This window comes from Meriones unguiculatus, chromosome 8 (genome assembly GCF_030254825.1).
Source record: "Meriones unguiculatus strain TT.TT164.6M chromosome 8, Bangor_MerUng_6.1, whole genome shotgun sequence".
NCBI lineage: Eukaryota > Metazoa > Chordata > Mammalia > Rodentia > Muridae > Meriones > Meriones unguiculatus.
Genome location: NC_083356.1, coordinates 5723305 through 5750477, shown reverse-complemented (window position 1 = coordinate 5750477; position 27173 = coordinate 5723305). Strand labels below are relative to the sequence as shown.

At 43.7% G+C, this 27173-nt stretch overlaps 1 protein-coding gene across 24 annotated transcripts in view; it reads left to right on the top strand.

The window, feature by feature from the left end:
• Pced1b (PC-esterase domain containing 1B) overlaps positions 1-27173 on the top strand; it is a 187552-nt gene that overhangs the window by 40298 nt on the left and 120081 nt on the right. For 2 of the 24 annotated variants that reach the window (XR_009593565.1, XR_009593569.1), the window contains exon 3: positions 12829-18462. The exons of the other annotated variants lie outside the window; for them this stretch is intronic. The gene's annotated coding sequence lies outside the window, so the exon portion shown is untranslated. Of the gene's footprint in view, positions 1-12828; positions 18463-27173 lie in introns of those variants that run through there. 24 annotated transcript variants of the gene reach the window in all.

The following is a 27173-nucleotide window of genomic DNA, read 5'->3' as shown; positions in this document are numbered from 1 at the left end:
GTATTTTATTTCAAAGCATCAGTTATCTTCCTGTGTTTTTCTGTAAAATGACCTTTATGACTAAGTTACTCTGTTGCCTCTACATGGTGCCAGAATCAAGTAGAGCACCTTACGATACAAGCACGTACAGAAACGCCCTCGGTGTGGTGAGGCTGGACTGCCGAAGAGGGGCCGACAGCCTCTGTCCACACCAATCGTCGTTTGTCCCTTCACGAAGTACATAGCCTGCCAAAACACGAGTCACTTCTAGTCTCCAGATGTCAATCTAAGTGCAAATGCTTTGTGGGTCGCAGTTTGACGAAAGGGGACATCCTTATTACCAGAAGAGTGAAAGGCTAGTCCTGATCTGTGTTTTAAAAAAAGAAGAAGAGATAGTTTTTTATTAATTATTTTCCGGTTTCTAAAATGTAAGTTGTGTGGTTAACATAGGAGGCTGCACAGTCCTTTGCTACTGGGATAGCGAATACTGTTCTTATATTTTTCATTACGATAAACATTTAATGAAATGTCAGAGGCAGAATTTTGTAAGTTCTGAAGTGAGACAACTTCCCTCAGGAAACTGGCTGATATCAGAGAAGTCGGTGAGCCCACCGGAGACTGTGGCTTTTGTCCTGGCTGTAAAGATGAGCAGTCAAGGTGCCAGCTCCCTTTCTTCACCCATCCATCAGGCGTTCTCACAGTTTGGTTCTTGGGGGGACTACAGGAAAGCATTAGCAGGATAACAAAAACGGACAGCTCGTTCAGTGAGTGACCACGCCCAAGTGCTTAGCAGTACCGTGGCTTTAGACACTCACCACACGCTCTCAGGATGGCCCATCAAGGGACCATTAGGAGTTTTACCATGGACTTGAGTGTCCACCCTGCGGAAACATTGCTTCGGTTGTCACTGTACACAGCACCCTGTTTCTCCAGAGCTGTGCAGGAACCAGTGACTCCACGCCCTTTCCTCTAAAGTCTGGCATTTCACGTCACCTTGATGAAGCTGATGCCTCAGTTTTTATGTATGAAAAGTAACGTAAAGATTAACATTTGGCAGCAGCTTCCTCTTAGCCAGAAGGTACAGCAGGGGGAGCTGATGTAGTGGAGTGCATCTCTCTGCAGCCTCTGCTCCCATCATACTATTCCTCTTTGAGGAGCAAACATTCCCCCAGAGCATAGAGAAGTGTCTCTGTTGCCTGTGGTAAAATCTTTCAGATCTGGAATGTCGGAATTTCCGAGGGCTGTGGCCTTGAATAAGTGATTTACACACTTCAGCTCTGTGTTTTAGTTATAGAGCATTGGAAGACAGAGTGAAGAGGATCATAGCTCAAGGCTAGCCCCGGCTACATATCAAGACTTTTGTCAAAAAATATCGTTATTAAATCATGACCCACTCTGTGTCAATATTGTTTTGCACTCTCTGAACTCTGAATTAGTTCCTCTTTTTAGTGCACTTTTTCCTTGCACATGGGTGAGATTGTGCCAGCAATATTTACAAGAAGAACTGTCCTTGCTAGTGGATTGCCTTTCTCACATAGTATGTCCTGATTATGATTTCCCCTCCTTCAAGTTTCCTTTCACCTTCCCTCCCATCCCAATCCACCCCTTTCTGTCTCTCATTAGGAAACAAATGGGATTCTAAGGGATAATAATAAAATAAAGTATAATAATGTAGAACAAAAACCAATACATCAGAATAGGACAAAACAATCAAACAAAAGGAAAAGAGCCCAAGAAAAGGAACAATAAACAGATATACATTAGGAATCCCATAAAAACACTAAACTGGAAGCTATAATATATGCACAAAGGACCTGTAGGGTGAAAAGAGAGAGTATATATAATAGAATATAATTCAATATATAATACTAATAGTATAAAATATATTAACATATATAATAGATTATAATATATAATAAAATATATAGTATGGTAAATATGAATAAATATAATAAGTTAATATTTAATTAATATAATATGTAATATAATGGATGATACAATATATAATAAAATAAAAATAAATATGTAATAAATTTTTAAAATAAGATAGAATATAAATATCTATAAATATATATTTTTAAAAAGGAAAAGCCTTGATTCAATACTCTGAGACAAGAAACCTCCAAAGATGCCCATGAGTCCATTTTCTGTTGGCCACCTACAGCTAGGCATGCAGCCCTCCCTTAAGAGGAGTTTGTGGGGAAGGGGGAACTGGGAGGAGGGGAAGGAGGGGGCACCCTTGGGATGTAAAGTAAATAAACCTAAAACAATTTTTTTTTAAAAGAGAGTAGTTTGTTTTCCCAGGGAGACTCCGTTGAAGAAGACTAAATTTTCCTTTGAGAGTGGTTATGAACTAGAGAGCTTCTAGGGCAGGGAAGGGGCTGTCCTCACTCCTCCTTTCACTTCTGGGCCCCGTGTGGTGCCCACCTTTCCAGGCCCTGTGCGCGCTGAGTTCATACGAGCTTGGATCCTGTTGATTTGGAGGGCGTTGTTTTCTTGGTGGCCTCTGATATATGCTATCTTATCATTTTCAAATAAAGATACTTGGAGGTATTGTTTTGTTTTTTTTTTTTTCTTTTTCAATATGTATCTCTTTGCTGTCCCTCAGTTCTCTTATTCCTCTAGCCAACGCTTCAAGTACTACATTAATAGGTATGGAGAAAGTTGACAGCTTCGTCTTGTTCCTGGTTTTAGTGAAATTACTTTGAGCAAGTTGATGCTGACTGTGAGCTTGCTGTAAACTTGTTTCGGTATGTCCCTATCACTAATAGCTCCAAGACTTTTATCATCGAGGGGTGATGGATTTTATGAAATGATGATGTAGTTTTTTGTCATTCAGTGTATCTATACCATAGATTATATGTATCATTTATTTTGTTGTTGTTGTTGTTGTTGTTGTTGTTTTGTGTTTGGTTGGTTGGTTTTGGTTTTAGTTTTTCAAGGCAGAGTTTCTTTGTGTAGCCTTGGCTGTTCTGGACTGTCTTCGTAGACCAGGCTGGCCTCAAACTCACAGTGATCTGCCTGCCTCTGCTTCCCTGAGTGCTGGGATTAAAGGCATGTGCCACAACCAGCTTTTTGTTTTGTTTTGTTTTGTTTTGTTTTGTTTTGTTTTGTTTTGGTGGGTGTTTCTTTTGATGTGTTCTTAGATTAAGTTTGCAAGTATTTTGTTGAGAATTTCTGCATGTATGTTCTTAAGGGAAATTGGTCTGTAATTCTCTTTTCTGGTGCTTTATATGGTTTAGGCATCAGGGTAACTGAGGCTTCATAAAACAAATTGGGCAGCGTTCCTTCTTTTTCTGTTTTGTTGAATAATTTGAGGAGTATTGACGTTAACCTTTCTTTGAAAGTCTGGTACAATTCTGTGCTAAAACCATCTGGTGCTGGTCTTTTTGTTTGTTTGGTAGACTTTTAATGACTGCTTCTATTTCACTAGGGATTACAGGCCTGTTTAAATTGCTTATCAGATTTTGTTTGAATTTTGGTAAGCAGTATGTATTGAAAGAAATTATCCATTTCTTTTAGAAATTGGAAATTATCCATTTCCAATTCAGAGTACAGGGTTTTTTTTTGTTTTGTTTTGTTTTTGTTTTTTTTCAGAGTACAGGTTTTTAAAGTATGTTCTTACAATTCTCTGGATTTCCCCAATGTCTGTTTTTATACCCTCCTTTCATCTTTATTTTTGTTAATTTGTTGATATTCTCTCTCCATCTTTTAGCTAATTTGAATAAGAGTTTGTCATTTCTACTGATTTTCTCAAAGAACGAACTCTTTGTTTCATTGATCCTTTTTATTTGTTGTTGTTATTTGTTTCTATTTTATTGGTTTGAGCCCTGAGTTTGATTGTTTCTTGCTATCTACTCCTTTTGTATGTGATTTCTTCTTTTTGTTCTAGATAGTTTATGTGTACTGCTAAGTTACTAGTACTCGCTCTGATTTTTTTTTTAAATGTAGGAATTTAGTGCTATGAACTTGCCTCTTAGAACTGCCTTATTGTGTCTCATAAATTTGGGTATGTTTTGTATTCATTTTCATTCAATTCTAGAAAGTTTTTCATTTCTTATTTTTTGGTTGATGTTTCACTCAGTAGTGAGTTGATCAATTTCCATGAGTTTGTAAGCTTTCTTTTGTTTCTGTTCTTGCTGATATCCAGCTTTATTCCTTGGCTGATAGAATTCAGGGTGTTATTTCAGTTTTTTATTTTTATTTTTAATCTGTTGAGATTTGCTTTGTGTCTGAGATCAATTTTGCAGAAAGTTCTATGAGGTGCTGAGAGGAAGGTTGTGTGTGTGTGTGTGTGTGTGTGTTTGGGTGAAATGAGCTGTAAATATCTGGTAGGCCATTTGGTTTTTAAGGTCAGCTAGCTTACAGCATTTCTGCCTAATTTTTGTGTGGATGGCCTGTCTGTTGGCAAGAATCAAGTATGGAGGTCTCCCTCCATCAGTATGTGAGGGTCAGCCTGTGATTTAAGCAGTAGTCGTGTTTTTTTTATGGACTTGGATGCCCTTGTGAAGAATTGAAGTGTTCTCTTGGTGGGTTTTCCTTTTTCCTATAGTGTCCTTCTTTATCTTTTCTGAATAGTTTTTGTTAGCAGTCTGTTTTGTCAGATATTAAAAAAACTATACCAGCTTGCTTCATAGGTCCGTTTGCTTGGAATATCTTTTTCTATCCTTTTACCCTGAGATGATGTCTTGATATTGAGCTATGTTTCGTGGATATAGCAGAAGGCTAAATCCTGTTTTTGCACCCGTTTTGTTAGTCTTCGCTTTTTGTTGAGGGATTGAGACCATCGATGTTGAGAGATATTAATGAGCAGTGTTTATTGATCCCTCTTATTTTATTGTTGTGGTGGTGGTTATGTGTGTGTTGCTTTCCCTTTTTTGATTTGCTTTTCTAGGATTACTTATTCCCCATGTTTTTCTGGGAGTGGTTAACTTTTTTAGGTTGGAGTTTTCCTTCTAGTGCCTTCTATAGGGATGGATTATGTAGATAGATATTGCTTAAATTTGGTTTTATCATGGAATGTCTTATTTTCTTTTTCTACTGTGATTGAAAGTTTTGCTGGGTATAGTAATTCCAGCTGGTGTCTGTGGTCTCTTGGAGTCTGTAGCTCATCTATCTAAGCCCTTCTTTCTTTTAGTGTCTCTATTGAGAAGTCAGGTATTGTTCTAATAGGCCTGCCTTTATGTGTTATATGGTCTTTCTCCCTTGCGGTTTTTAATATTCTTTCTTTGTTCTGTATGTTTAGTGTCTTAATTATTATGTGCCTAGGGGATTTCTTTTTTGGCCCAGTCTAATTGGTATTTTATATGCTTCTTGTTCTTTGAAAGTCATCTTTAGGTTAGGGAAATTTTTTGCTATGATTTTGTAGGAAGATATTTTTCTGTGCCTTTGACTTAGATTTCTTCTCTTTTTTGTATTCCTATTATTCTTAGATTTGGTCTTTTCATAGTAATCTCAGATTTCCTGGATGTATTGTGCCAGGAGTATTTTAGATTTAACATTTTCTTTGACAGATGTATTCATTTCTTCTCCTGTTTCTCCCTGGGATTCCCTCTTCTGTCTCTTGTATTTTGTTGGTGAGACTTGCCTGTGAGGTTCCTGTTCAAGTTCCAAAGTTTTTTTATTTCCAGATTTCCTACAGTTTGGGTTTTCTGTGTTGATTCAGGTCTTGAACTATTTCATTTGTTTCCTTTCACTGTTTGTGCTCTCATAGCTTTCTTTAAGAAATTTGTTCATTTCTTCCTTAAGGCCTTCTCTCATTTCCCTAAAGGCTTCTTAAGGTCTTTTTCTTGTGTTTCAGTATGTTGCAATACTCAGGGCCTGCTGTGGTAGTTCTGCTGGGCTCTAGTGGAGACATACTGTCCTGGCTGTTTGATTGTGTTTTTATGCTAGCATCTAGGCATCTGGGTTTGGGATGATTGCGATTTCAGGTGCTGATATCTGGTTTTGGCTTGGTTGGGCGGGTGTTTTGTTCCTTGGTTTCTGTACCCCTCTCTGGGTCGTTCGAGGGTGTGGTGGCTGCATGTTGTCTGGTAGGGAATCCTTCTGGGGTTCTGATAGGTGTGGCTATCTGAGGTTCTGGGTAAAATGTGTTTCTTGCTGTTGGGAGTTGACAGGAATGGGGATGGGCTAGGAGCAGGGTGGTCTGAAGGGATCCACGTGAGGGAGGAAAGCAGTGTATTCCACGAGGGTCTGCTGAGTCCCCTGGGAACAGGGTCAGAGAGCGAGGAGAGGCCACAACAGGTGGTCTGCTGCAGAGTTGAGGATGAGACTGGGCAATTGGATTTGGAGGAGAGTGGGGAGAGAGATCTCAAGCTCCTTTACCTGCTTCCCTAGCCTACTTGCTTCTCTGGCAGGCTTGGCTGATGAGCTCCAGAAAAGCCTGCTGGAACTGGAGGTTGGAGTAACAGTACGAATGGGGAGGAAGTTTGGAGGAGAGGAGCTGTGTGATCTCCTGGAGATGGGGTCAGAGAGGATGGGAGGCTGTAGCAGGTGGTCTCCTACAGATTTGGGGGAGGGGTAAATGAGAGGAGAAAGGGAGAGGTGAAGGTCAAGATCAGTGTGATCCACTAGAGCCTGGAGCAGAGAGCAAGGGCAGGCCGTGTAGGTGGTGTGCTACAGAGCCAGGGATGCGATTCCTTTGGCTGTTTCTTGACATGTCAAGGAGTATTAGCCCGCCCTTTTGTTCTGCTGCTGTGGTGAGCTAGTCTAGTTCTCTGAATCTCCATAGGAACTATGGGATTGTTGTCTAATGTTGAACAGAAGTGTTGAGGAAGAAGGAGCTCCTGAGGTTTTGATTGATACTGTGCTGTTCTGATCCATGTGTGTCATGTATCTTTTTACTTATTTAAGTCTTTGCTTTTTTTTTCCTTTTTTTTTTCTTCACTTTTTTTTTTAATTTTAGTTTATGGTTTCCATTTTGGGGGGTGGGGGTTGAAGTGCCTTTTACCATTTTACCCATCTATTTTCATTTTTTTTAGTGGTGTTATAAATGCTATTTTTCTATTGTTTTCTGATAGTGTATTGCTAGCTAGGTGCACAAATGTGCTTGGCCTTTGCACACTGGTGTTGCCCTCTACATTTCTATAGACACTTATTAGTTCTAGTAGGTTTTAAAAGTAAATTCACTGGAACTTTCTGTATAGACAATCATCTCATCTTCAAGTAGACTCATTTTTTGGGAGAAAGGTACTCCTTTAATTTTTTTTCATTATTGCATAGTTGAAGCTCTGGTATAATGTCTAGTGGGATTGGTGAGAGTTGACAGTCTTGCCTTGTTTTCAGTCTTAGGGACAATGGAGTGTGCTTTCACCATCAGCAGTGACGGGAACTGTAAGGTTTTCTTTACAACACCTTTTTCAGGTTGAGTGTTTTCCTTCCTATGCCTAATTTACTGTGACTTTTTTTTTTTTAATAAGGAAGACATTTGATCTTCACTCTCTTTATCTTTTGGGATGATGACAAGATTCTAGCTTTAGTCTGGTATTATTTAGTCTGGTAATACAATGAGTTATGTTGATTAGTTTTCTAAGATAACCTTGAGTTCATGGGCTAACCCCAGTTTGTTAGGAAGGATTATCCCATTCATATGTGTTAGATTCCATACGCCGCATGCTATCTTGGTATGTAGAGTTTCTTTTTTTGCAGTGCTTTTGGTTTCATCATTGGAATAATGCTAACTGGACTTGGGAGGTATTACCCCCTTGGTAATTTTCTTGAAGAATTTTTTGGAAGTCATATTTGGTTAGAATTACAAGAGAAGTCATTTGATCTTAGACTTTTCTGTACAGATTTAACTTCTAATTTAAATTCTCTAGTGAATAGAGGAGTATTTTAAGAACTGCATGAACTGTGACCCATGAATTATTATGTTTTGCTTGTGTTTAATTTAAGATACTTTATAATTTAATTTCTTTGTTATTTCTTCAGTTACCAGCTATAGATTTAAACAGTTTAGTATTTAAGTATTTAGAGACTTTGTAGTTATCTTCCTGTTCCTGATTTGTAGTTAAATTCAGTGATTAAGGACATATTTCACGATTTAAAACCTTTCAAAACTTTGGTGAGTGTTGTGGCTTAGAATGCTGTGTACCTGGTTAAATGCCTGAAAATAATGCATATTTTGCTGGCGTTTGGTGAGTTACGTGGTTCAACATAGCTGATAGTACTGGTCAAGGTCTCCACATCCTTGCTGCTTTTCCGGCTCTCTGGTTCAGTTATTAAAGGAAAGTACACATATTGCCGCCCCGTGATACCATTTTGTGCCTCATTAGCACATGGGAGGAGAGAGATGCTGTAAATGCAGCCAGAAAGATGTAGTATCTCGACCTAAGTGCACTCTCCATCAATGAGAACAGCACAAAGCAGGGCCTGGAAACGTTGTCCCTTGGATTTGGATCCTGAAAGGAGAAGTCAGATGCATCTCTGAAACGGTCAAGAGGACTTCATGCATCGTTCCAAATGCTGTGACGGTGCCAGTAACTCCTGCTTACCGACTGCGTAGTTGGAGGGACGTCTGCTAAATTACATTTGACTGAGCCCGTACAACAGATCAACAGATTGTTTCAAATGTCTAAAAATGTTTGAGACACAAAGGGTGGAGCAAAGTCATCTTACCTGAGCTCTACCTGCTCAGCCTCAGTGCTGCCTCATTTTCCTCCCAAAGGCAATGTCTGCCCCATCTCAGCCAAAGACTTAATACACCATGCGGGGCACTGAAAACCCTGGGCTTACCCGAGCAGTGTGCGAGGTGCGGAGAGAGATGACCCAGTCCAAGCCTGCATTTCCCACGGAGGAACTCAGCCTTCCAGGGTGTGCCTCCCTGGCAGCCATTCTCATGCCGTGTTTCCGGAACACCACCCGATCATTTATAGAACACTTCAGCAGATCAGATGTCCGCCCAGTCCGAACAGTCTGAGTGTGGGGCAGTGCCCACAGCATGGATCACGGCCCATCTCTACAGTCACCGTCAACAAGACAGCAGCATTTTGGTTAGGGTTTCTATCGCTTTGATGAGACATCGTGATCAAAAGCAAGTTGGGGAGGAAAGGGTTTATTTGGATTGTTGTTCCATATCACTGTCCATCACTGAGGGAAGTCAGGACAGGAACTCAAGCAGGGCAGGAACCTGGAGGCAGGAGCTGATGCAGAGGCCATGGAGGGGGCTGCTGACTGGCTTGCTCCCCATGGCTTGCTCATTCTGCTTTCTTATAGAACCCAGGACCACCAGCCCAGGGATGGCCCCACTCACAATGGGCCATCAATCATTAATTAAGAAAAGGCTCTACAGGTTTGCCTATAGCCTGATCTTATGAAGGCATTTTCTCAGGTGAGGCTTCCTCTTCTCAGATGGCTTTAGCTTGTGTCAAATTGAGCTCAAACTAGCCAGCACTAGTGGCTGGCTACTAGTGGTCCAACTACATTTGTTGGACTTGCTAAATATCACGTAGAGAGACAGTTTTTTGTGTGCTGCACCATGCCTGGCATAGGAGAAGCTTGTGGGCAGGCTCTGCACTCTGTGTGCCCTTTTCCAGCCAAAGCAATTTCATATTATTCACTTTTATATATTAGATTTTCAAATGAAATTTCACTTGGAGATAGCATTATACTACTGGCAAAGAGTCTGCGAGTCACTGAGCTAAAGGAACAGAAGATCTTTGCTTGGAAAACTTTTTAAAAAACAGAGTGGATCTTGGGCTGGGTCATAGCTCAGAACTACAGCATTTGCCAGTTATATGTCAAAGCCCTGGGTTCCACAGTTCAGCACTAAAAACAAGAGTGTTGCTTGTTTCTTAAAGGAATGGTTCTGTTTATTCTCAAATACTACGTTAACAAAACAACACCTGTCACTTAAATATATTTTGCTTATTTTCTATTTAAAAAAAAAGCTTCAGGGAAAAGGTAAATAGGAAAATTAGTGGACTCTTCCACATTGTCACCCTTATTGCAATTGTTTTGATGGCTGATTGTTGATATATGCCTGCTTGGCATGATCAACAATTTGTTAATTGTGTTCCTGCTGTAAATTCATAAAAGTTAAGATAACATCAGGACAGTTAAGATAACATAAAAGTTAAGATAAAATAAGGACTGCCACATCAGGATGCTCTAACCCCATAAAAGCATTATTATAAACAAATTATTTTGGAGGCTGGAGAAACAGCTTACATGTCAAGGGCGCTTGCTGCTCTTGCAGAGGGCTCAGGGTCATGTCCCAGCACCCACATAGCAGCTCACAACTGCCTAACTCCAATCCTAGGGTCCCTGATGTTCTCTTTTCAGTCTCCTTGGACCCTACATACATGCGGTGCACAGACCTATATGCAGGTGAAACTCACATACACATAAAATAGAAATAAATATTTTTTTAAAAAAGTATACTGTCACATTAACTGTCTCTTTATAGATAGCTATATAAGTTGAGGTATATCACAGAAACTGCTCATTAGATCAGTGCATAACTGTACTTAGTGATAATTCTATTTGCTCAGTCATCTGCCAAGAACAGGTTTGAAAAGGAAACCTGGAGTATTATGCTGGTTTGAGCTCATAACAGGTGTGAGCTCCTTTTCCAAAAGCTCAGGATACCCCAAACCACAACCTTACACTACGAATCGGAGCATCCTGGTATCTGCCACTCACTTCAAAGCAGATTCATCTGATTACCCCGCCAGGCCCTGGCACTTGCTGGCATGGCAAACAAGACTCTGGACCTCCACTAGGCATGCCCGTCCTGGGGCTGAGAGGCGCATCCTTCCCTCAGAGCCACTGATCAGCATCCTCACATTTGCTGCTCCTGAGCATCTCAGTGTATCTGTGATGAGAGCCAAAAATTATCATCAGTGAACCTTTGAGAAAATGCCTCACATCAAAGGCATGAAAACTTACAGTTTGTCATCTGTCACGACACCCAAATGTGTGCTCTGTTGCCCTTGCTGAGCCATGGCTGAGGTTGTCCTCACTGTTAGTGCCAGTGGGCACAGAAGGGGAAGTAAAGAAAGGCTGGAGGGCACAGTGCAGGAGTGGGAGGATTTCTCCGAGGGCCATTTCCACAGCTGCCATGTTTGAGGTCATATTTAAAACACAAGGACCTGGTGTGAGGCACCTGCCTGTAACCCAGTACTGGGATGAAGAGCAAGATCGATCAGGAGTTCAAGGCCAGAACTACCGTGAGGCCCTATGTTGGGGGAATTGTAGGGAATGGGCTGAGTGAAGGTGGTTGACCTGAGAAGCAGCGAGCTCTTCCTGGAGAGCCGTCCGCATGCAGTCAGCCAGCAGCAGAGAAACACTGCCCCTTTCCCGGTGCCTTTAAAAAGTACACCTGGAAAGCCGTTCCCTGACGAGTCATCCCAAGTAGTCAGCCCAAAACGCATATACACATAGGCAACACTGAACGGACTCAGTAGGGGTCACTCGTGCAGACGCGCACAGACACACACTGAACAAAAGAGATCATAATTTGAGTCGGAGTGGGTGTCATGGGAAGAGCTGAAGGAGAAAGGGAGGAGAGAAATGATGTGAATGATGTAGCTATGTCTTACATTCCCCAAACCAAAATCGAAACAAAGTGAAATATACATGGCTATCAGGACTCATACTCATAGGTAATAAATTCCTTCTACCCTTTTTGTGAACTCTCTCAATTGCATGTGAGTTTCTGAACAGCTTAAGATAGGGCGTGGATTTATTAGAGTAGGGCACATAAGTGTAGTTTTGGGGAACTAACCCCATAAAGACATTACATGAATTCTTACTCATGTTTGTACTTAATAGTCTGGAGCTTTGGTCTTATTTATTCAAACTGAAAATGAGGCCCGAATATCATTTTAATAGGAGGTGTTCCTCTGAAATAAATAAGTATGCCAAGGCCGAGGAAGAATAGAATGGCTTAAGACTTAAATGGCTTAAGACTTAAAATTCAGAGCTTGAGTGCAGCCTTTATTTTGTCAGGAAGGCAATTCATCACCCCCAGCAGGGCTGTGGGAAGTCGCTAGGTTCCATCAGATAGTGGCGTTGGGTCAGTCATTGTTGTGGGTATGTTAAAGTCTATGCGGTCAGGAGGCCCTGCCTCGCCCAACTGCTCTGTAAACCTTGCTTCTGGTCGGCAGACAGAAGAGGTACTGAGTACCGTTCAGCCCAAATCCTTATGATCACTGGAGTCAAGCAAGCTGCAGGCTTCTGAGACCGGAGAGTTATCTCCTCTTACAGATGGATGAGCCACGGCCTCACTACTAAGGCCCAGACGCTGCTGCTGTGTCCTCCACTTGCGGCCTTTCCCTGTTCTGCCAGTTCCCCCTGATTGGAATTGTTGGTTACAGTTGCTTGCCATTACAAATAATCCAGTTGTTAATGAATTTGGGCTCCATGTCCATAGATCTGGTTAACTTCCATTGCTGTGTCCACATAGTAAATGCATTAAGTAAATATAATAAGCCTGGTTCTTTGAGGGATACACACAATTATGATTTTTATAGGCCGGGATAAGTTGGTCTCCATATCCACCAGTAGGATATGAGAGCCCATCCCCTCCCTCTGTTCCTTTCCTCCTCCTCCTCCTCCTCCTCCTCCTCTTCATCTTCCTTCTTCCTCCTCCTCATTCTTCTTATCAGGCTTAATCTTTTCCTGTCCACTTTTTTCTACTAAAAGCATCTTTCATCTATTTACTCATTATCTTTACTTTGTACAACAAGCCGCTGATCATTCCTCTTGTCCTTTTTTCTATTGATTTGCTCACTTTTAAGTGATCTGAGCAAGATCTTTGTAAATTAAAAAAAAAAAAAAAGGAGGTTTTCATCTGTCAAAGGTTTATGATGGTGGAAATCAATTGTTTTCTTCCCTTCATCTCAACAGATGGAATTCTTTAGGCCTTTTGTACAAAGAACTTCAGCCTGATTCTATTTTTAAAATGAGATGAGGGAAATAATAAGAGCCAAGCTATCCCCTACTTGAGAAGGCAAATGAAGAGAAAGAAAGCAACATGCTGTACCCGAGCGAAATGTGAGTGAGCACAGTTGGGAAAGAAACCAAATATTCATGCCGTTACGCTTTGCGTGGACAAGCACATCAGAACTCAAAAAAGGCTGGCTCTTTCATTTAACGCTTTAACATCTTTCAAAAATTCTGAGTCTTCCAAATTTGAAGGGATACCACTGACAGAGTTTTAGTTCACTTTGAGCATCTCACTTCACTGTGAGCCAACAGCAATGGCGTCTTTTAACTTAAAGGATACAGGTGTAGTCAAGGAAGTTCTGACCACCAGAGATGCATGCTACAGAAAGGCTGTTGTGCTTAGGGCTGCTGGATTCCTCTCAGAGCTGCTGGAATACTAAATGTGTCTATGACTTTTTGTTTTTTTTAAACCGGTAGCCTTGAATGACGCCTTCAGATTCTCTGTAACTCAACTTTCATCAATAAAATGAAAATGATGCCTTTCTGCCCCTTAAATGAATTGTTTTGCTCATTAAGAGAACTCACTGTAAGGCAACTGTAGAACCTTCCACTTAGCTTAGTAGCTGAGAACCAAGATGTCTGTGGATCGCTGTCAGTGATGTCTCAGTGTCTCTCTGGTCTCTGCCTTGTGCAGATACTTTAGTGATCATAACAAAATTGAATGTAAAACTTTCCATGAGCTGCATACAATAATAGCTTTGATCTCACTTTATTTCTTGACTCAATAATTAATAGCCCATTTTGATTCAATGTGCCCATTTGTGTTTTTTGGTCCAGTTCAGTGTACATCTTCAAATAAAACAATGAACAAAATTGGAATCCTCTAGAGACCCAAAGCAATCCTTAACACAAATGATATGTGTTATGGGAAATAAAATGGGAAAGTATTATAAAGTAAATCTTTGAGTTGAGGAGACAGCTGAGTGGGTAAGAGGGCTTGCTCTGAGAACAGGGTACCTGAATCCAAACACCCAGGATCCACACAAAAGCCAGGCATGGCTGCAGGTATCTATAACCCCAGCATTGTGGAGGGTGCAGAGACAGAGGGGTCCCTGGAGCTCACTGGCCAACCAGAATAGCTGAAATGGCGAGCTTCAGCATCAGCAAGAGATCCTGTCTCAAAAATAAGGTAGGGAATAATGGAGGGCTCCTCTGGTCTCCAAATGCATGTGTTTTTGTACGCACACACACGCACGCACACACAGACAGAAACAGAGAAAGAGAGCTGCATTTAAAAAATGAAGATCTAGAAGATCCATTTCCTTACAGGAGAGTTTGTAGTGTGTTCCTAAATAGGAAGAGCTCCCATCCCTCCTTTTTCGGTCGATCCCCAACAGAAGGAACAGTTTTAAGGCTTACAGTCTTTAGAGTCTGTGGAATCTCCAAGCCCAGTGTCTCCAGAGGTGTTTACATTGACTCTGGAGAGCTCCGAAGCACTTCAGAGGGTTGAAACTTGATTTAAAGACATTTGACCTTGACACTGAAGGGGACATTATGATTTAAGTGCAGATGGTCCCTTTTGGTGGAATTGCCTGTAAGTTATTTCAGTGATTTAAGAAAATGGCCTCATTCTGGAGCTTGGCATAACGTAGAAGTTCAAGGCTCTACAATACGCCTGGTAAAAGAGCAAGAGACAGACGGACTTCAGTCAGACAGAAAGATACTCGGGGCTCCGGGATCCCGGTGGCTGCTTCCCCAGGAGATCTTGCTCTCTGGCATCTCTTTGTCCTTCAGGTCATGTCTGCTCCTGTTGCCTATTACCATTCATCTCCCCGTAGACTCTAATCCTTGGAGAACAAGTAGAATTTGGACATGTGTAGACAGGAAATCTGACTTTGGCCCTGCCTTGCCCTGAACTTTTGACTTCCTAACAACTCCTGCCCCCCAGTGTTAGATCAATTACTACTCTCTCAGAGCACTTGGTGTTCCGAGATTTGAAGATTGCTCTAGGCGGCGTCAGGCACAGAATTTTAAGAAGAGCATCTAAACTCGTATGCTGCTTCCTTGTGCACAGTGCTTTGAGCAGATTTAGTGAGAGAGTGACCGAAAACAGTATCTAGCGAAAAAGAAAGAAAAGGAAATGTTCAGTTTGTGACTGTTTTCTGCAGAACGGTCTGCCCAGGTTTAAGACCTCCTTGTGTTGGCTGCTGCACACTAGCTAGGGATCTCGCCATTGACTGGTCCAGGGTTTTAACGATGGACGGACGCTTTCCGAAAGCAGCATTACTCCCCTCTGCCACTCATCTCCGTAGAAGCTAGTGTCTTTCAGCATTGTTCAATATGATTCAGCAAAACGTAGATACTGAAACAAATCCAAAACACATTTTAAAGAAGTGCAGGAACTTAAAATCCGTGTGGTTTTGGAAGCCTGAGAATTCTTGACCTATTTTTTTTTTTAAGTCTCTTATGCCCCTAGCCCCTGAGGCTGCCAAGAAATGTATATCAAAGTGTCAGGGACAGAAAAATATGTTGTCACGTTCACCCTTGCTTTGTGCGTTAGTATCTGTACATAAGCCCGCTGTCTGGATTCCGTTGGTGACGCGGGATGGCATACCATCTCCGTGTTGGCCCACAGAGAGAAAACGACCACAGTTGAAATACTTAGCTTTGCTCTACAGCCAAGCTTTCCCTATCTCAGAAGGAAGTGAGGGACAGAACAGATTCTTCTCCAGCCATGCTGGATGTGTTGAAACAGAAAAAGGAAATCTATAAAGTTCGGAAACAGGGCAGCCCATCAAGGGAGTGAACCTCCCTCTTTTTTAGTAGGCAAAAACCAAAACAGGATGTTAGGTAAAGCGTACGTTTCCTGAAGTGGCCTCAAGCTGAGGTCGTTTACTAAGATGGCCCTCGTACTCTCAGATGACAGAACGCACGTCTCTCAGAGACTGTGCACATTCACAGTGGTGCATAGAGAAGACGGATTGCCTCGGTAGCCCAGTGATCACCCGGGCTGTGATGGCAGCACACTGAGTCCCAGCTTTACTCTTTAGCAGATATAGAGCCTAGGTCTGTGACCTTCAGTCTTCCTAAGGCTGCGACCCTTTACTACAGTTCCTCCTTATCTTTGTTGCTGCTTCATAACTGTAATTTTGCTGCTGTTATGAATCATAATGTAAATATCTGATATGCAAATGGTTTTAGGTGAAAGGGGTTAGGACCCACGGGTTGAGAATGTTGCTTAATTTCCTCTCCAACGAGTGTCTATTTAAGATACAGAAAACAAGACAATGAAATAGGAAGTTTCCACTCTTACCGCCTTACAACTTCCAAAAATTTGTAGGCAAGCATGGTGACACACACCTTTAATCCCAGCTCTCAGAAGGCAGAAGCAGGCAGATCTCTGTGAAGTTTGGGGCCATTCTTGACAACACTGAGATCTACGCTGGCCAGAATTAAATAGTGAGACCCCATGTTTAAAAAAAAAGTATAATAACAATTATAAACATATATTCATTTTGTAGAATCTAGATAGCTGAAACCAACATTAGCAGAATTGAAGGAAAACATAGAAACCATTTATAGTAATTGTTGGATCCTTAATAACCCCATGGAACAATTGTAGGTCCTATAGATAGAAAATTAATAAGGAAACTGCAAGCCGAGACTAGTGGTGTAAGTCTGTAATCCCTGATACACAGGAGGCTGAGGCAGGAGGGTCACGAGATCATGGCTCACATGGACTACAAGATCTGCCTGGGCTTATTAGTGAGACTATCTTGAATGAAAAAAAAAAAAAAAAAAAAAAGAAAGAAAGCAAAAGATTTGTAGATAAGATGGTAGCTGTTCCTGTGCCAACAACGAAAGAATCAGGATGAAAACAATAAACTCTATTCCTATGTGAGAAGGAGCTGAAGAGGAAGGAAATAAATTAATTGAGGTCTCCGCAGAGAAAAAGCCAAGATACCTGATGCTGGCACCCAGCTGGACCAGGACCAGGGTCTGCAGTGTCGTCAGAGTGGTACATTCCGCATCTGGACATGAGCTCTTCAGGAAGAGTGAGCTAGAGAAAGACTGATCTAGCTGCAGAGATGCAGCCTGAGATCTGGAAATGCCATAGGTGGGGAGACACAGGTAGATGTGTGACCAGGGTGCTAGAAAGCTGAGATGAGCTGTGCCTGTCATTACCATCCCTGTCATTACCAAGCAAAACTGGCTTATATCTGTCTGTCTGTCTTTCTATCTATCTATCTATCTATCTATCTATCTAGATATCTAGATATCTAATTTGATACCGGGTCTCATTATTTAGCCCTGGCTGTCCTGGAACTTACTGTGTAGACCAGGCTGTCCTTGAACTCACAGAGATCTGCCCACCTCTTCCCCCTCAGTTCTAGGAGTAAAGACATGTGCTACCACACCCAGCTTGCTGCTGTTCTTGGTGTAGTCTCCCTACTGGGAGAGCTTAGAAGAGAACACTCAACACATAAAGGAAAACACAAGCAGGCAGGCCTTCCTCACCCTCTCAGAGTCTTAGTCAACCCATGTACATCCTTCAAAGATCAGAGACAAAGTGTAACCAGCAGGCAACAAGATCAGAATGTGCGCAGAGAGTGAAATTCCCACTCAAAAATTCCTCAGTTGAAGAGGGCATCAGATCTCCTGTAACTAGAGGCGCATGCGTTTGCAAGCCACTCTGTGGGTGCTGGGAATTGAACCTGGGTCCTCTGGAAGAGCAGCCAGTGCTCTAGATCATTGAGATATCTTTCCAGCCCCTTGCAGTGATTTTTAAAAGTATAGTACCTAAGGCCAGGCAGTGGTAGTACACCCCTTTAATACCAGCAGTTGGGAGGCAGAGGCAGATGAACCTCTGAGTTCGAGTCCAGGGTGGTCTACAGAGCAAGTTGGGCCTGCACAGAAAGGGAGAAAAAGAAAGTGTATATATGTACAACAAAACAAAAATAAACAGTTGAAACCGTATCAAACTAATATCTTCTTTATATCTAAAGAAACAACAAAATGGGAAGGCAGCCTAGGGCATGAGAAAATACTGACAAAGTACATATATGATAAAGGAGTTAATATCCAAACATCCATGAAACTCATATAATGCAACAGGCTTCTGTGTAGGAGCCATGTTGGGGCTCCCAAGACCACTGCCACATTCAGTGATCCCTGGACTCGCTGAATGCAGAAAATCTGAAACACACACTTATGGCTTATTACAGTGATGGGAGTCAGAGTCAAATCGGCCGAGGCGAAAGTGCACAGGGCAGAGTCTAGGAGAATCCAGGCACGAGGTTCTAGCTGTCCACAGGGAGTGTTAGTTATGTAAGCAAGTGCTACTCCCCCAGCAGCAGATATTTGAACACAGGAAAAGTACAGTCATCAGCTAGGGTGCTCTGATGTCTAGAGCCGTTACTGAAGGTCAGTCGGGAAGAGCCGCTACAGCTGGCTGGCTGGCCTAACTGCTCACGCTCTGGGCCTCTTTAGAGCAAAGTGCTATATAGCCTGACTCAGGGTGTCCGCGAATCAGTTGTGAGCTACTCTAATCTGCTGCATGAAGTGTCAGTTCATTAGGAGATTGTCTCCTGCAAGTGCCAGAACTTTCTTTGGAATGTGCAAGGTTTACACACGCACCCAGGTCTGGTAACTAGCCCTTTACAGCACAAGCATAGTCAGTGGGCATCCTCAAGAGCTCTGGAGGCATCTGAGCCCAAAAACTAATTCTAGATTTGGCTCATTGGTTCGTGTGTCACCCCTTTGAGACCTGGTACCTTTTCACTCACTGAGCTGTTGGTGGAGCCTTCTAACCTGCCTGTGTTCCTGGGGGGATGGGGAGGGGTCCTCTCTCTACCCTGAATCTTGAGATTTTGTTTGGAGGTTAGAACCAGAGAGCATATCTATTCTTAAGCCTTTCACCCAAGACTGGTGAATGGAGAATGTTTGGAGAATGTTGTCCTCTGGAGGGACACACGACAAACAAGGAGGAGAGGATGCCCTGTCTAGCCAGCCAGGTCAGCCAAATCAACACTGGCCACCAGAGGGATGGCGGATGTCATAGCTAGATCCCCATTACAGTCCGTGTTTTTAGTTTTGACGTGTTAGCGTTCACATGTATTACAGAGAGTATCACAGTCCGTCCACTCTGAGAGCTCACCACAGACTAAAACAGCAGAGAGCCTTTACTGTCCCCATTAATCCTCACCGAAGTGTTTCATTGCTGCTGCTGTTGAAACTGTCATTTTAAGTTCAAGGAAATGAAGGCGGTAGGATTCAAGCAACAGACAGGCACACAATAGCTGGAACCAAACCTAGATTCATTTATCACAACGTAACAAGATGTTCCAAGGTAGAGTGGCCACAGGCTTATTCAGATGGGCATCCTGACATTAAGAACTAAAATATGTTTCTCTGTCCTTCCCTACTGAATGTCTTAGTCTATTATGGCCACTGTGACAGAACGCCACAAACACTGTGGCTTACATATGAATGATAGAAATTGATTTCTCACAGGTCCAGAAGCTGGGGGTTCCAGGGCACAGGCACGGGCCAATTCAGCCCCTTCCTGGCTGCTTCCCAGGCAAGCAGGCTGCTTCCTGCTGTGTACGCTGAAGCCTGAAATGACAGAGATGCTGATCCCATTCAGGAGGAGCGTGACCTCCTGACTTAACCCCAGATAGCCACCTGATGTTATCATCCTAGAGGACAGCATCTCAGCTGTGAAATCTGGGGGCAGATCATCCTTTCTGATCAGGGCGCCGAGGACGGCAGCTTTTCTATGGTTAAAAATGGCTGCAGCTTTTCTATGGTTAAAAATGGCTGCAGCTTTTCTATGGTTAAAAATGGCTGCAGCTTTTCTATGGTTAAAAATGGCTGCAGCTTTTCTATGGTTAAAAATGGCTGCAGCTTTTCTATGGTTAAAAATGGCTGCAGCTTTTCTATGGTTAAAAATGGCGGCAGCTTTTCTATGGTTAAAAATGGCTGCAGCTTTTCTATGGTTAAAAATGGCGGCAGCTTTTCTATGGTTAAAAATGGCTGCAGCTTTTCTATGGTTAAAAATGGCGGCAGCTTTTCTATGGTTAAAAATGGCTGCAGCTTTTCTATGGTTAAAAATGGCTGCAGCTTTTCTATGGTTAAAAATGGCGGCAGCTTTTCTATGGTTAAAAATGGCGGCAGCACATTCGGGGATTGTATCTTCACTTTCTCCTATACAGAGAACAAAGACATTAAAAAAGAGGTTTTTCTTTTTCTTTGCTTTGTCTTAAAGCAAGGGTACCTTTCCCAGAAGCCTCCCCTAGGAGTTTCTCTCCTGTCCCACTGGCCGGAACTGTTCTTGTCAACATATTCACTAGAAAGGAACATTCACCATTGGGCAGTACAAGCATGGATCAACGCCGGAGAAGGTGGTGGGATGGGGTTCCTAAAGGCCTGTGGTTTCTTAGAAAACTTTGAAATAGATACTAAAACCAATGTGTAGGTCTTCAAAAGAGACTAAGCGGAAACCAGGATGCCAACAGCTGCGCATCTGTGGGAATTCACCACCGTTCTGGGAAACCTCCAGTCTTCAGGGCCGTTGGTGCCTGTTGGCCTGTTGGGCACGCTGGTGTAGATGACCCCCGGGACACGGAAACAAAGGCTTGAAGAGCGGTGTTTGGTGTTCACAGAGGTTCCATTCCTCCCCGTTTTGTCTTGAGGGTCTTCACAAACGAAAGCCGGGTTCTGGGACAGAAGCTCACCTTGCGCTTCACCAATGCTTCCGCCCTGGGTGCGGCTACGGCCATTCCCTGCCCAGATTTTGATTCTCCTAAATAGAGCCCCTTAGTCTCAAACAAACCTCTGCGCAGGAACTGCAGCTGCTGTCAGCACGTGCCACTCTTGAGTCTGTCTGCATCCTGTGGGCCCTTACAAAGGACCACCTTCTCTGTACCCTCCCCAACCCCGCCCGGGTCCCTGTCCTCCTCCACTGTGTCCTTCTGTGGGGCTGAATGCCCAGGCTTGTCCCCAGTCAACTCAGTGGGATATTCCATTAATCTAAAAAAACCCTTTGGCTATTCTCAGTCTTTGCAATTTGCAGAAATAAGTCTACCACACTCTGGCAGAAGCAACTTTCTACCTATTATCTCTCCGTTGAGGCGTCATTCAGTTGCTTTCAAGCTTTCGCCTTTTGCGTCTGTCTTCCATCTCTAACCTGCAGCCAATGCATTGCGCGTCTTAAGTGCTTCCCTCCTGCCCTCAGCGCCCTCCTAGCATTTAAATGCTGGGTGAGCCCTGCCATCCTCACACCCCACACCCCATTGGAACAGCTTTCTCTTCCCCTCTTTTTTTTTCCTCTTTCTCTTAGTCAAAATCTATCAAGAACCAGCACTTTCTGCTCTTATCATTTCCGTCATCTGCCTTTCCCGTTAAGTGACTTGGCATAACTATCCTTTTAGATTGGCTTACACAGGAACACATGGCCTATTTGCATGGTACAAGGATGCTTTGAATTGTTTTTCAAGTAGATGCTTTGAAAGCTGACTCTGGAGCCGTTGACGCGGAAACCCCCTCCAGAGGACGAGGATGGGGTCATTAGTAACTCGCAGTGGGCGCAGAGTTCCACTGCGACAGAGAGCTCGCTGCTTCACGGTGCTGCTTTCTCTCTGATAACAAAAATCATATTCATCGTAGAGGATTGAGGAGGAATAAGACACACGCTTTATACAAAAGGGCTCGCAGCCATCAGAAAAGGGGGTGGGCGTGCGTGTTGAAGGCAGACACTCTAATGAATAGACTGAGTCACACTCTGTACGTGTCGTCACCGCCGTACGGAAGCAGGGGACAGCACAGGTTGTCAGTCCACACGCCTGCAGTTTGTTACCGGCCCAGCACTTCCCACTGACATCTGAAGCACCTAAGACATTTCTCGAAGAAATACGAAGCAGGTTAGCTCAGCGGATGCTCAGCATTAATCACAAGATAATAACAAACAAACAAATCCACATGAAAGGATTTCTCAAAAAGCAAAGTTGTAAAAAAAATAAAGACCAGGGAATTGTTTTAATGGAGGGGTCTAAGATGTGAAATTATATGCAATATGAGACCCTGGAGTGAACCAGAGAGAAGACATGAAGGATGAAATATGAATGACATCTACCCACTGGTTAATAGTATTGTGTTAATGTCACTTTCTAAAATAAAAGCTGCCTGCCAACGAATACAGGTGTGAAGTTTAGTGTAACATTGTAAAAAGCAAAAAGAAGACTGTTTTGAACCTAGAGTCTGAGAAATTCAAGTTAACCGAGTTGCACACTTTTAAATTATGCCAACTGTTCCAATAGGTTTAAATTCCAAACAAATCAAGTTCCGGTCACATGACGTATAAAGAGAAGGAAGTATGAGAATAGCCAAAATAAAATGAGAGGGTCTCTGTGCAGAAATGGGAGTGACGGGGGTGAGGGCAGGAGGGGGGATCTTCATAGCTAAATCTTGAATTCTTTAGGGAAAGAGTTTTCCAACTTTATTCAAACATCTAATTTTATCCTCGCCTCTGAATTACAAAATGCCTAATGTTTATTTCACTGAACAAAGGGAACAGAGCTCATCCTTGTTTCTTTTCCCTCATCTCCTTCTCTGGAATCAAGCTTTCCGTTCAAGTCGTGCCCGTGAGAGGGGGAGGCACGCAGTGCTGTGGGCTGGAGCAGGACCCCGTGTGCTGTGTCCTCCTGTGTGTGTTTCCACATGTGTCGCTGTGGTGGAGTGGGGACCGCACCCGCTTTAAAGCATGAGCTCATGTGCATTGAACCCAGGAGCTCGTGGTCAGAGGGCGATTCTCTAAGCTTTCTCACATTTCTGTGGATCTTGTAACCTAAGTGCTGACGGTGCCTTGTTCCAAACCCTCTAACGGGGACTTTTGTCCTCTCCCAGTATCTGTGCTCCAGCCAGACACCCTGTTAACCTGACATCAAGGTAAAGCCTACATTCTGGACAGGTGCTGGCAGCCCTTTCCAGACCATGACTGTCAGTTTCGGGCGCAGGCTTTTAGGACCTGTGGGCTGTCTCCGAAGTGCTTACAGGCACCACAGAAAACTCACTTGAGATAGGCTTAGGGAATTGGGGTTTGTTTTGTTTAGTTTTAAGCTATTTCTCAAAAAGGTCAGTGTCTCCTTTGATGGGAACGAGACTGACCTGCATCTCAGCCACCACAGAGAAGTGCTTTCAGAGACCTGTTGGCTGGCATCGTATTTCTGATTTATGGATTTGATATTTCAGTGCTCTTATAGACTGGGTCCGTGGGCAAGTGTCTCCTAGCTTGCTTTATAATCAGATTCTGCAGTCTGTGTGATTGTGTCTGTGTGTGTGTGTGTGTGTGTGTGCGCGCGTGTGCACGCGTGTGCGCGCGTGCTCCTGCACCTCTTATTTCCAAGCAAGTGGTAGCAGCAACTCTGAGGTCACCACTCCCTCTAATCCCTTAATATCTTCCTCCTTCCTTTTCACACAGTAAGACCGCTGCGGTCGTCATGTTTCTACAAGCCTGAAAAATTACATTCATTACATTCTTTCTGCTATAGAAAAAAAATTTTTTTGAAAAATCTTAAGTGATTTTGTTTTCTTTGTTTAGCCTTGTTCTAAAAGGAACCCACGGAGCAAGGAGAAGTGGGGGGGATGTGGCATGGTGGCACTAGGTGATGCGGATGGCACAGTCGGGCCTCAATAGATGAATGATTGTGCCCCCCCTGGCTCTTAGGAACAGGTGTGCAGCCAGAAAGATGAGCTGGGGACCCGCCACGAGCCTTATCTTTTCTGTCAAGAGATTTATTGACCAGGAGTAGAATTTGGCTTTTTCTTGGGCCGCCTGCAGCGGTGTATGCGGTGGGAGGAAGGACTCCAGGTTCTGTGATGGGCGAGTCCCTCCATTGTAGGATTCCCCACTGTTTTAGGGTTGAGGAAGATGATGATGGAAAAGCGAGTGTTGCAAGGCACATCCTCGTTTCAGAGATGCTGAGACATGTCTTAGAACTGATGGAAGATGATGTGCGCGTTAGTGGCTTTTCTATGGCTGTGATAGAGTAACGACTGAGGCCACTTACCGACAAAATTTTGTTTGGGCTTATGATTGCAAAGAGCCCATGACAGAGGGAACAGCAGGGCAGCAGGCAGCGCGCATGGAGCAGTGGCTGAGAGCTCGCAGCCAGGAGCACAAAGCAGAGAGAGCCAGCTAGAAGTGGCAGGGGTCTAATGGCAGGGGTCTAAACTTGTCCCCGTGACACACTTCCTCCAGCAAAGCCACCCCTCCCTCCAAACTGTGCCCCCAACTGGACAATGTTCAAATGCCTGTGACTATGGGGACATTTCTCATTCAAACCACCCCAACTTGTAAATTTGGGGAGAGAGAGAGAGTGTGTGTGTGTGTGTATGTGTGTGATTATATATATATATATTTTTTTTTTTTTTTCTGCCTGAGCCATTCAGTAGCTTTACGATCTTAGTTATCTTCTGGGTCTGTGACCGTGGGTAAACAATGGCAGTTGCTCCCAGCTGTTGAGCACATGACGGGTGCCTGGCGCCTTTGCCTTCCTTCCCTCTTGACAGGTAGGCTGTGAGAAGTCGGTACAAGTCCCACTTCACATCCCCTGAGGGGTGAAGCCGGCTGAATCTCCCTCCAGAGCTCCTCTAGGCGTCGCTTCCTTCGAGGGAGTGGCCTGAGCTGAGCGTGGGTTCGAGAGCGGTACTACGTGTAAATATTTGTGGACCGTTTTAGGAAGCAGGTTTCCACCCATCACGCAGCTGCCGCACAGCAGTAATTGCGAGACTCTGCTCGTCTCTTCCAGCTAGCGTCAAGAAGGGGGGCGGTGAGTGGGTGGTCCCCTCTCCGCAGAAACCATCCCGGGCGGACGCCGCGTGGGGCTAAGGCTTTGTGCAGAGTCATCGATCCCCCCATCCTCCGCCCCCGCCAGCCTCTACCCTTCAGAGGGACGAAGCACTTTGGTTTTTCTTTTAAGTCTTCAGCATGGCTCAGAACAGGATTTTAACTGATGGCAGAAATATACAGCCCCGAGGTAATGCTTTATCACTGTTTATTGTGGTGCCCAAAGAAGGGGCCTTGATGCATCAGGCTGCTGCTGGGTTACCATGGCAGTAATCAGTCAGACTGGGATGGGAGGCTTACAGCCTGCTTAACCCTTTCTCTCCCCACACAGTGGCGAAGAGGTGGGAAGGTTTTCCTTTTCGGAGCACTGCTGGGTAAGCCAGGTGTCTTTTGAAGAAGGCCCACCTTTGCTCCAGGCCCCATGTGCCCGTCGTCAGCCTCCAGCCATACTGACATGCGCTTCGGTCTTGGTTGTCTGGGCACAGGCACACAGAGCTGCTTATGCCTTGTGGTACCCTTTATCATCTATCCGTATTCCATTCTGTGGAGACTCCATCTTCTCCAGGAAGCCTTCCACCGCCTCTCCTACACAGAGCCGGGCACGTGTGTGCCCAACACAGCACCCCGTGTTCACATCTGGCTCGGCAAATGTCGCATTGAGTACAGTTCTCTGAGGTTCTTGGTGACGGACAGAAAGGGCTGAGGTTCATGGGTTTTCTGTTCTGCTACGTTTGTACCAGTTAGACAAGTCTCTGGCACCTACCTGTTAGCCTCCGCTTCCTCGGTGTAGCATGCCGTCACCTACTGCGCAATGGTTGTGAGAGTAAAGCTCACGCTGAAGTGCCTCCCAGGGTATGCCCAGCGAGCACTACGGAAAACTTACCTCCTTTCTTTGTCTCTTATTCGTGGATACTCAGATCCTGAGACTGGACATACAGAGGACTTTCCCTGAATATCTAACACGCTATGGGTGAGAAACGGGTTTCTATAGACAAATGCGTATCCTTAACACATACACAGGAAAAAAGAAGTCTTTCCTGTCTTTCGTTATAAAATTAATTCATAACCTTTGATTAAAACATTCACACATTATAAAAAGGAAAACCACTTCCGACATCATTAGAGGTAACCTATCGTCCATTTATATCATATAGAGAAGGTCTAACTTAACTCTTGAATTTTTTTTATTGTAACGCAGTGTACCCTGGCATAAGGTTGGCCGCATGTGGAGTTCTGCAGCTCTGCGTTAATAGATAAATCCCCAGTGTACAGCTGCCCACCCATCCCCACCGTTCTTTCATCTCGTGAGTGGGATGCTAGGATGTCTACCTTTTGGTGGTGGGCTCACACCTATACCACCCTGCTCTTCCCTTAAAAGCTCAACAGTTTTAGCCTGGCATGATGGTACACGCCTGAGGCAGGAGGATCTCTCTTCTCTGAGTTCGAAGCCAGCCTGGTCTACAAAGCAATCCAATCCTGTGTCAAAAAACAAAAAAACAGAAAATGATCAAGGGTTTTACACAATATCTGTGCCACATTCTGTCCAGAAACGCTTGACTTTCCTCCCTGCTTTAGCTGTGAGGAAGACCTCTATGAACCTGGTGGACAGACATGGTTTTGGTGCCCTGGCTTAAATTCCTTGAGTATCCACGCAGAAGTAGAAATGCTGGATGACACAGTAACTCTGATCACTGTTTCCCAAGGCAGCTTGTAACCGTTTCTATTCTGAGCACAGGGGAACGAAGCTCTCATCACTCTGCATGTTCTTGCTCATGCTCACTCTGTTTTGTTTTGTTGTTTGGTTGCTGGTGCTGGAGATTTTTAAACCGAGGTCTCCGTGAGTGTTAAGCACACGCTCTAGCCTCCAGCTACCCCCTCAGCTTTATTCTGTTGTGTCATCCTGAAGGGTGCAAGCTGGTACCTGCGCCTCTCTGAGTTGCGTCTTTCTAATAATTAGTGATATTGAACATCTTTTCATGCGCCTCTTGGCCGTTTGTGGTGTGTGTGTGTGTGTGTGTGTGTGTGCGTGCGCGCGCGCACGCGCGCGCGCAGGCACATGTGTATTGGAAGCAGAAATTTCTCTTTGTGTTGAGCCCATTTTAGATTAGAATGCTTATTCTTGTTACTCTTATTTCTCTACACCAATGCCTTATCAAATATTTCTAATTTTTCTTTTTTTTTTTTTGAGAGTTACATTTTTGCTCTGTTAATACCATATCTTTTTAATGTTATATCTTGGTGCATGTCTGTACATCCCGTATCTGCCGAGTCCTTGCAGAGGCCAGAAGAGGGTGTTGAGTCTTGGTACTGGAATTAGAGACAGTTGTGAGCCTCTGTGTGGGTACTAGGAATTGAACCTGTGTCCTCTGCAAGTGTATCAAGTGCTGTTAAACACTGAGCCATCGCTCAGTCCCCCAATCCTGTGTTTCAATGCACACCATCTACTGTCTTCTATAATATC